The sequence below is a fragment of the Cherax quadricarinatus genome, chromosome 84 (assembly GCF_038502225.1).
Source record: "Cherax quadricarinatus isolate ZL_2023a chromosome 84, ASM3850222v1, whole genome shotgun sequence".
Lineage (NCBI taxonomy): Eukaryota > Metazoa > Arthropoda > Malacostraca > Decapoda > Parastacidae > Cherax > Cherax quadricarinatus.
Window position 1 is genome coordinate 13,396,523 of NC_091375.1, and position 11,122 is coordinate 13,407,644.

An 11,122-nucleotide genomic window follows, 5' to 3' on the forward strand; every position below is an offset into this window, starting at 1 on the left:
AAGATAAGCTTGACGTCATGATGGATGATGTGGCACCGGTGTGGCAGTAGTACTGTGTGGCACTGCAGTATGTCTGTGGCACTGGTGTGACTGTGGCACTATAGTGTGCATGTGGCATGTGTGCATGTGTGGTTCTAGTGTGGCACTGGTGTGTCTGGTACTGTGGCTCTGTAGTATGGCACTGGTGTGACTGTGGCACTATGTGGCTCTGGTGTGGCACTGGTGTGACTGGCACTGTGGCTCTGCAGTATGGCACTAGTGTGACTGGCACTGTGTGGCTCTGGTGTGGTACTGGTGTGACTGGCATTGTGGCTCTGGTGTGGCACTGTGTGACTGGTGTGGCACTGGTGTGACTGGCACTGTGTGGCTCTGGTGTGACACTAGTGTGACACGTGTGATACTGGTGTGGCACTGTGTGGCACTGGTGTGACACTAGTGGGACCGTGGCACTGTGTGGCTCTGGTGTGACACCGCACGTCTTTCACTTCAGAGTCAATATTCTCTTACCATTTTATTCTTCTTAATTCTCCTCTACTTCTCTTCTTCCTCTTATTTTTTCTAATCTCTTCTTATTTCCTTCCCCTCCTCCTCCTCCTCCTCCAGCATAATAAAGACATCTACTCCTCCACATTTTCTCCTCCACAATCGACTCCACTCTTGCTCCAACAATATTAAAAGGAGTAAAAATATTGAGGTATTAGTGTCTAGTGTTATCTTGACTCTTGATAAAGGATCTTTGCTCTTATCTGCCACGCGTCTCACAAACTTAAATAAATCAATTAATAAATTCACGATAATTGCCTAGAGTCTCTCTCGGGAGGAGTGTGTGTGTGTGGGGTGTGTGTGTGTGTGTGTGTGTGTGTGTGTGTGTGTGTGTGTGTGTGTGTGTGTGTGTGTGTGTGTGTGTGTGTGTGTGTGTGTGTGTGTGTATGTGGGTGGTTTTGGTGTGCATCTGTGGGTGGATTTGATGTGCATGTGTGGGTAGAGCTGGTGTGCATGTGTGGGTAGATCTGGTGTGCATGTGTTGGTGATTTTGGTGTATGTGTGTGTGATTTTGGTGTGTGAAGTTATTTAGCACAGTAAAGGCTCGATCCTCCGATTGCTGAGCAGAGACCTACACGCTACTCAACCAAAGTCTTGGCTGTAACTTGACTCAGTTCGCAGAACTATATTTTCAATGTCTTTTCTGTTTTTTGCCAGGGGGAAAAGGGAGGAGGGGGAAGCAGGCTGCAGTATTTTTCCTTGGTTATTTCTACGTTAATTACGCACAGGTGTTGTGAACAGGAGGGAGAGTAGCATGTGAAGGAGAGACCAGCACACATACATCTTGTACAACCAGTAAGGCATCTTAGCTCTATATTTTTACAACATGGGGAAAGACTGTACGAAGTCACTAAATATTTTCTCGTCTTATTTGTTGCGATATATGAATTTTATGCTGGTGACCAGCGTATTATATATATATCAGCTCCTGTTAACCCCTTTTGGGTAAAGAATTAGACAAGTGCAACATCTGGGTATCTTTATTGAAGACTTATCGTCAATATAAATTTAAGGACATGGCTGGAAGACAGTAGAACTATAAACAAAAGATGAGGTAGTCAGTGACTCAGTCTTGGAGTCAGTGAAGAGCACTGTATCCTTCATGTCGGTATTGTATACCATACATAATGCAACTCTTTTTGGGACCTAGAGTCTAGGCATTTTTTGGGTATCCACATGTTCTTGCGCTACCGTCCACAAGATAGGATTTGAGGTGCACAAACTAGCCGCTTTGGCGGCAAAATCTGAATCTAATACAGGTCATTCTAGGATAATCTAACCAAAACTGTGTGCCTACCTTCAGCTTTAAAAGTGGCTTAGTACAACAACTACTGCAAGTCAGTGTTGATAGATCGCACCTCTATCCATGAGACAGGAAAATTTTCCGGCTGCTCTCTAGGTTTTGAGTACCCAAGATCCAGACTAAACTTTACTGATGTAGACTTTTTTTTTTTTAGACTGTGCACCGCGATGCAGCACTGGGTAGGAGACATGGGCAAGTTCTGCAACCATGAAAGTCACCTATGTCCTCATCTTCTATCTGACAACGGGAAACTACAGGTGGAACAGAAGTGTTATTTGCTGACGTGCCGCCAGATCTCTCAAGTAGCTTTGATATCACAGATCGTAGAAGGTACCGCTATCATGCACCTTATTACCCAGCAATCAATATGCAGGAGAGGTCTTCCAGGTATCATGAAACAACCGAAGAGCTGTACTTGGTTGGGTAGGTGTTGTGTTAGGCACGTCCATACCCAGCAGTTTTAAGAGAGAAGTGGGGCAAAGACATTAGCAGGAAGCTAACTGTTCAGAACCAAATTCCCAGGAATTAACTGGACTTCGAGCAAAAACTCTTTGAATTCCTCTCCAGAAAGATTTTCAGGAAGTGAATGCTTGTAAAGGGTGTCGTCTCTTGATACAAGGTGGTCTCCAGGGAGCATGTTACCATGCACTCACAAGGAAGCTGACACCAGAATTTTGATTTACAAGCAAGATGAGGTAAATTGTTGTATGTCAAGTTGCCTGCTGATTCAGACAGTGAATGCCATCGATGTTGTGATCTAAGTCGGAAAATTCTAATTATCTGTCGACAATGTGTCCAGCTGCAAGTATATAACTGGCCTTTTGTACCGGAATCCATTGGTATATTTCAAAATGGAATTCACATACTTGTGGTGAGAGAGGAAAAAATGAACATGAATTTTGGCAAAAAAAAAAAAATGCATGTAAGGATTTGGTATTGTTGCCACACCTTACAAAAGAAACATAACTTAATTAGTAAAAATCTCAAGAACGTGTAACAAATGGATGCCATCACTGAAAAAAATAACATTGCATATTTGGCAGAGCTTTCCATTCACATATTAATTTACGATTCAAGGAGTGGAAAGTGCCACAACCACTGGAAATTTAACAAAAAAAAAAATATATATAATAAAACAATATCTAGACCAAGACACTACAAGCACAGCTTTGCTTCTGTGACTACAAACAGATAAATGGAAATAGGAATTTGCAGAGTTACAGTTCTCGGTCCCCAGTTTTCTTTAAAGGAGAAAGTTGCATCAACTTTTCTCTCTCTCTCTCTCTCTCTCTCTCTCTTGTTAATTCAACAGTTAAGAGATAATATTAGCCGCTTTTAATACTTTTGATGTAATACTTAGGACTTAGTAGTCTTATCAGACAGACTGAGAGCCTTAATATGGATAATAAATCCTAATGATGTATTACCTCTTACTGCTGGCTTTCACTTCAGGCTATGAGAGAGAGAAAGAGAATGTGTTTAGGATTTTAACATAATTTGCAACTAGATCGTCAGTATCAGATAGCAAGAACTACACAAATACTAGTATATATTCAAATCTATAATTACATCCAAGTAATTGCTACAAGGTTTAAAATATTGTTTAAAATACATAAAACATCGACTGGACAAACTTCGTAAAATAAGCTCAAGGAAAATACGAACATTTATTAAAAAAAAAAACAGAAGAGCATGGAGGACTTAGTTAAACCACATTCTTCAGTTACACACGTCTTCAGCTTCCACTGTTGAGTTACGGTCAAGAGCAGGATAGCCAGATAACTGCGGCGTCCTAGACCGAATTGAAGAGGTCGGTAACTGGCTCAGTTAACCAATTTGTCACGTTTAAGATAGTTACCCCTGGAGGCCATGTTCCTGTCGGGGCAGTAGTGTGCTAGGCCACGATACAATAAGGCTGGCAACCTCGAATTTTAACGCGCTGATATTGCCCTTAAGTTGCGGCCGCTGGCTGGAGTGGTTCTCTTAAAGAAAAAACGGAGAAATGTCGAGTGATTTGCCCATAATGTGTGCTCGCGATCTGACTTTAATGCACTGATGCTTATTAGCAGTTATCATCACACTGGATTGCTGTTGACAGTAGTTAAGGCAGCTCTGTGTGCAGCCAATCAGAGCTCGATTTACGCCATCGTTAACCCAATCAGCCAAAGAAGATTCGGGTATTTGGCACTGTGTGTAATATTTATATCGGTCCATTAATTTAGCTGTAATCTCTTTGAAGTGGCAAGCGTGTTGGTCACAAAAAATTCCAGCCTGAGAGATATCTGGTGGAGGAAGATTTAACCTGCGAGACTGTAGCCATATTTCTCTTATATACGGCGTGTGGCAGCTGTTTTGGCACTAGTTTGTGTGGCTGAAGATGCCGACCACCTCACTCAGATAACAGAGGTATTTCTCGGCTCCTCCAGCACGCCCGCCCGCACCCACGGCATGCCCGCCCGCACCCACGGCATGCCCGCCCGCACCCACGGCATGCCCACCCGCACCCACGGCATGCCCGCCCGCATCCACGGCATGCCCGCCCGCATCCACGGCACGCCCGCCCGAACCCACGGCACGCCCGCCCGAACCCACGGCACACCCGCCCGAACCCACGGCACACCCGCCCGAACCCCCGGCACACCCGCCCGGACCCACGGCACACCCGCCCGAACCCACGGCACGCCCGCCCGAACCCACGGCACACCCGCCCGAACCCACGGCACACCCGCCCGAACCCACGGCACACCCGCCCGAACCCACAGCACACCCGCCCGAACCCACGGCAGGCCCGCCCGAACCCACGGCATGCCCGCCCGAACCCACGGCACACCCGCCCGAACCCACGGCACACCCGCCCGAACCCACGGCACACCCGCCCGAACCCACGGCACACCCGCCCGAACCCACGGCACACCCGCCCGAACCCACGGCACACCTATCCACACCTCGACTCTGGACTGACGAGTCTCGTCCTGGACACAAACATCAGAACTGTCTCTCGCTTTTATCATTTAGGACAAATTTTAGGTTTAGGAACTTTACAAATGATCTCTCTCTCTCAAGTGAATAAATACATAATTATTATTATTATTATTATTATTATTATTATTATTATTATTATTATTATTATTATTATTATTATTATTATTATTATTATTATTATTATTATTATTGTTATTAGGGAAGCGTTAACCCATAAGGATGATTCGGCATTACAGTTTTCTTTCCACGTTCATAGAATTATTTTTCCCTAAATAGAGATAGAGGTTGAAAGTTTGCGTTTAATAGATAGAACGAAGACAATTAGGAAATTATATTCAAATATGTTGCTTTAAATTTTTGTTAAGGGTTTGTTGTTGTTGGGGTTTATAAGGCCACTGACAGCATACGCCGTATCGAACCCTAAAGTGTTTGTTTGCTAGGCCTCTTGTGTGTTCACATTGAGTTGTGTTACCCTCCACAGAATGTGTTAGTGGTGTATAGATACCTAGCAGGAGTGACGATAAAATATGTGAATGTGACCTGACCTGAATAGGTTAGGGTATTGGCTTAAGCCGGTGGGAGACTTGGATCTGCCTCGCATGGGCCAGTAGGCCTGCTTCAGTGTTCCTTCTTTCTTATGTTCTTAATCTTGAGTGGTCCAGGAAATGAGGACCAAAAACTATGATTCAACCCAGGCATATTACTAACACAACCACCATCACCTTCATCGCTATACCCGCTGTGAATATGACCAGGGAGGCCTGGTCAAGGACCGGGCCGCGGGGGCGTTGACCCCCGCAACGCCCTCCAGGTAAACTCCAAGTAGATACACTGACAAGTTGATAGTTAAGTCATATTGTGCAACAGTTAGGCATCTTTATTCCGAAACGTATCTCCTACAGTACAGTAGATTTCTTCAGTCGAATACAGAAGCAACAGAAAGACTAGAGATGTCTTTCACCCTTGAAGACGTAGATTTGACGTGGTCAGTCCCTCAGCCTGGAGTAGTTTTACTCTGTAGTCTGGAACATTGTTGCAAACATCACCACCACCACTATCCCCCCACCAGGATCACAACCACCACTGTTCCCCACCAGGATCACAACCACCACTATCCCCCACCAGGATCACAACCACCACTGTTCCCCACCAGGATCACAACCACCACTATCCCCCACCAAGACCAAAACCACCACCACCACTATCCCCCCACCAGGATCACAACCACCACTGTCCCCCACCAGGATCACAACCACCACTGTTCCCCACCAGGATCACAACCACCACCACTATCCCCCCACCAGGATCACAACCACCACCACTATCCCCCCACCAGGATCACAACCACCATCACTATCCCCCCACCAGGATCACAACCACCACCACTATCCCCCCACCAGGATCACAACCACCATCACCACTATCCCCCCACCAGGATCACAACCACCATCACCACTATCCCCCCACCAGGATCACAACCACCATCACCACTATCCCCCCACCAGGATCACAACCACCATCACTATCCCCCCATCAGGATCACAACCACCACCACTATCCCCCCACCAGGATCACAACCACCACCACTATCCCCCCACCAGGATCACAACCACCATCACTATCCCCCCACCAGGATCACAACCACCACCACTATCCCCCCACCAGGATCACAACCACCACCACTATCCCCCCACCAGGATCACAACCACCACCACTATCCCCCCACCAGGATCACAACCACCATCACCACTATCCCCCCCCCAGGATCACAACCACCATCACCTCTAGCCCCCCACCAGGATCACAACCACCATCACCACTATCCCCCCACCAGGATCACAACCACCATCACTATCCCCCCATCAGGATCACAACCACCACCACTATCCCCCCACCAGGATCACAACCACCACCACTATCCCCCCACCAGGATCACAACCACCATCACTATCCCCCCACCAGGATCACAACCACCACCACTATCCCCCCACCAGGATCACAACCACCACCACTATCCCCCCACCAGGATCACAACCACCATCACTATCCCCCCATCAGGATCACAACCACCACCACTATCCCCCCACCAGGATCACAACCACCATCACCACTATCCCCCCACCAGGATCACAACCACCATCACCACTATCCCCCCACCAGGAGCACACCCACCATCACCACTATCCCCCCACCAGGATCACAACCACCATCACCACTATCCCCCCACCAGGATCACAACCACCATCACCACTATCCCCCCACCAGGATCACAACCACCAGCACTATCCCCCCAGCAGGATCACAACAACCATCACCACTATCCCCCCACCAGGATCACAACCACCATCACCACTATCCCCCCACCAGGATCACAACCACCATCACTATCCCCCCATCAGGATCACAACCACCACCACCACTCTCCCCCCAGCAGGATCACAACCACCACCACCACTATCCCCCCATCAGGATCACAACCACCATCACCACTATCCCCCCACCAGGATCACAACCACCATCACCACTATCCCCCACCAGGATCACAACCACCACCACTATCCCCCCATCAGGATCACAACCACCATCACCACTATCCCCCCACCAGGATCACAACCACCATCACTATCCCCCCACCAGGATCACAACCACCACCACCACTATCCCCCCATCAGGATCACAACCACCACCACCACTATCCCCCCATCAGGATCACAACCACCATCACCACTATCCCCCCACCAGGATCACCACCACCATCACTATCCCCCCACCAGGATCACAACCACCACCACCACTATCCCCCCATCAGGATCACAACCACCATCACCACCACTATCCCCCCGGCAGGATCACCACTGTCCCCTACCAGGATCACAACCACCACTATCCCCCACCAAGACCACAACCACCACCACCACTATCCCCCCACCAGGATCACAAACACCATCACCACCACTATCCCCCCGGCAGGATCACCACTGTCCCCTACCAGGATCACAACCACCACTATCCCCCACCAAGACCACAACCACCACCACCACCACCACCACTATCCCCCCAGCAGGATCACCACTGTCCCCTACCAGGATCACAACCACCACTATCTCCCACCAAGACCAAAACCACCACCACCACTATCCCCCCACCAGGATCACAATCACCACCACCACTATCCCCCCTCCAGGATCACAATCACCACCACCACTATCTCCAACCAGGATCACAACCACTACCACTATCTTCCCCCCTCTACAACCACCACCTCCCACCCCTCCCCATACCACTCCCTGTTATCAGATTTATTATATGTCATTGTTTGTTGGGTTTCTCCACATGATAAAGTCTCTAGTTAAATGTTAAACGTCTCTCACGATTCATGTCTTGTACTCATCCACGTACACTCTAACACCTACTATATTCTAATTCTTTACTCTTAACTGTTTAAATAGACTAATATTTTAGAGAGGGAGATTTAACACTTATTAACCTGATGGTAATTCTTCTAAAGTCTTTAAAGGACTTTGAGGTGTGTGTGAGAGTGAGAGAAAGGGAGAGAGAGAGAGAGAGAGTGACATATTACACAATAACTTGGCATGCACAGGAAATTCAAGCATTGGGAATCAAGACAGCAATTCCACGGGAGCAGCTTGAGAAGAATGAGAGGAAATGAGAGAATCCGATAATATCAGGAGAGCAAACACTCATGGAGTCTTGTCTTTGGTTGTGTTGTGTTCACACACACACACACACACACACACACACACACACACACACACACACACACACACACACACACACACACACACACACACACACACACACACACTAACACACACACACACACACACACACACACACACACACACACACACACACACACACACACACACACACACACACACACACACACACACACACACACACACACTACACACACACACACACACACACACACACACACACACACACACACACACACACACACACACTAACACACACACACACTAACACACACACACACACACACACAAACACACACACTCACACATACACACACACCCTCGCACACACACACCCACACACACACACACACACACACACACACACACACCCACCCACAGTATGCCACCAGGTCTCCCACCCCCACAGGCCCCCCAAACCACAGTGTTGGAGAGAAAACTGAAGGTATGGTACACAAACGCTGATGGAATAACAAATAAGTGGGAGGAGTGGCACGGAAGAGTCAAAGAAGCATCACCGGACATCATAGCTCTTACAGAAACCAAGCTTACAGGTATGATAACAGATGCCATCTTTCCAACGGGATACCAAATCCTGAGGAAAGACAGAGGGAACAGGGGGGGTGGAGGAGTGGCGTTGCTGATCAAAAATCGCTGGAATTTTGATGAGCTGGAGAGAGGAGATAGCGGAGAAGAAAGTGATTACATAGTGGGAACACTTCACTCTGGAGGTCCCAAGGTGGTAATAGCAGTGATGTATAACCCACCACAGAACAGCAGGAGGCCAAGGCAAGAGTACGACGAGAGCAATAGAGCGATGGTTGACACACTGGCTAGAGTGGCCAGAAGAGCTCATGCATGCAGGGCAAAGCTCCTGATCATGGGTGACTTTAACCACAAGGAGATCGATTGGGAGAACTTGGACCCACATGGGGGCCAAGATACATGGAGGGCTAAGATGATGGAGGTGGTACTGGAGAACTTCATGTACCAACACGTAAGGGACACTACAAGAGAGAGAGGAGAGGATGAACCAGCAAGGCTGGACTTAGTATTCACCTTCAGTAGTGCAGATATCGAGGACATCACATATGAAAGACCCCTTGGGGCCAGTGACCATGTGGTTTTAAGCTTCGAATACACAGTAGAGCTACAAGTGGAGGGAGAAGCAGGAAGGCCAGGACGAATGAAGCCAAACTACAAGAAAGGGGACTACACAGGAATGAGGAACTACCTGAACGGGGTTCAGTGGGACAGAGAACTGGCAGGGAAGCCAGTTAATGAGATGATGGAATATGTAGCAACAAAATGCAAGGAGGCTGAGGAGAGGTTTGTACCCAAGGGTAACAGGAGTAATGAAAAAGCCAGTATGAGCCCATGGTTTACCCAAAGGTGCAGGGAGGCAAAAACCAAGTGTGCTAGGGAATGGAAGAAATATAGAAGGCAAAGGACCCAGGAGAATAAGGAGAACAGTCGTAGAGCCAGAAACGAATATGCACAGATAAGAAGGGAGGCCCAAAGACAATATGAAAATGACATAGCAGCGAAAGCCAAATCTGACCCGAAACTGTTGTACAGCCACATCAGGAGGAAAACAACAGTCAAGGACCAGGTAATCAGGCTAAGGAAGGAAGGAGGAGAGACAACAGGAAATGACCGTGAAGTATGTGAAGAACTCAACAAGAGATTCAAAGAAGTGTTCACAGAGGAGACAGAAGGGACTCCAGAAAGACGGAGAGGTGGGGCACACCACCAAGTGCTGGACACAGTGCACACAACCGAGGAAGAAGTGAAGAGGCTTCTGAGTGAGCTAGATACCTCAAAGGCAATGGGGCCAGATAACATCTCCCCATGGGTATTGAGAGAGGGAGCAGAGGCACTATGTGTACCCCTAACAACAATATTCAATACATCTATCGAAACAGGGAGATTGCCTGAGGCATGGAAGACAGCAAATGTAGTCCCAATCTTTAAAAAAGGAGACAGACATGAAGCATTAAACTACAGACCAGTGTCACTGACATGTATAGTATGCAAAATCATGGAGAAGATTATCAGGAGAAGAGTGGTGGAACACCTAGAAAGGAATGATCTCATCAACAGCAGCCAGCATGGTTTCAGGGACGGGAAATCCTGTGTCACAAACCTACTGGAGTTCTATGACATGGTGACAGCAGTAAGACAAGAGAGAGAGGGGTGGGTGGATTGCATTTTCTTGGACTGCAAGAAGGCGTTTGACACAGTTCCACACAAGAGATTGGTGCAAAAACTGGAGGACCAAGCAGGGATAACAGGGAAGGCACTACAATGGATCAGGGAATACTTGTCAGGAAGACAGCAGCGAGTCATGGTACGTGGCGAGGTGTCAGAGTGGGCACCTGTGACCAGCGGGGTCCCGCAGGGGTCAGTCCTAGGACCAGTGCTGTTTCTGGTATTTGTGAACGACATGACGGAAGGAATAGACTCTGAGGTGTCCCTGTTTGCAGATGACGTGAAGTTGATGAGAAGAATACACTCGATCGAAGACCAGGCAGAACTTCAAAGGGATCTGGAC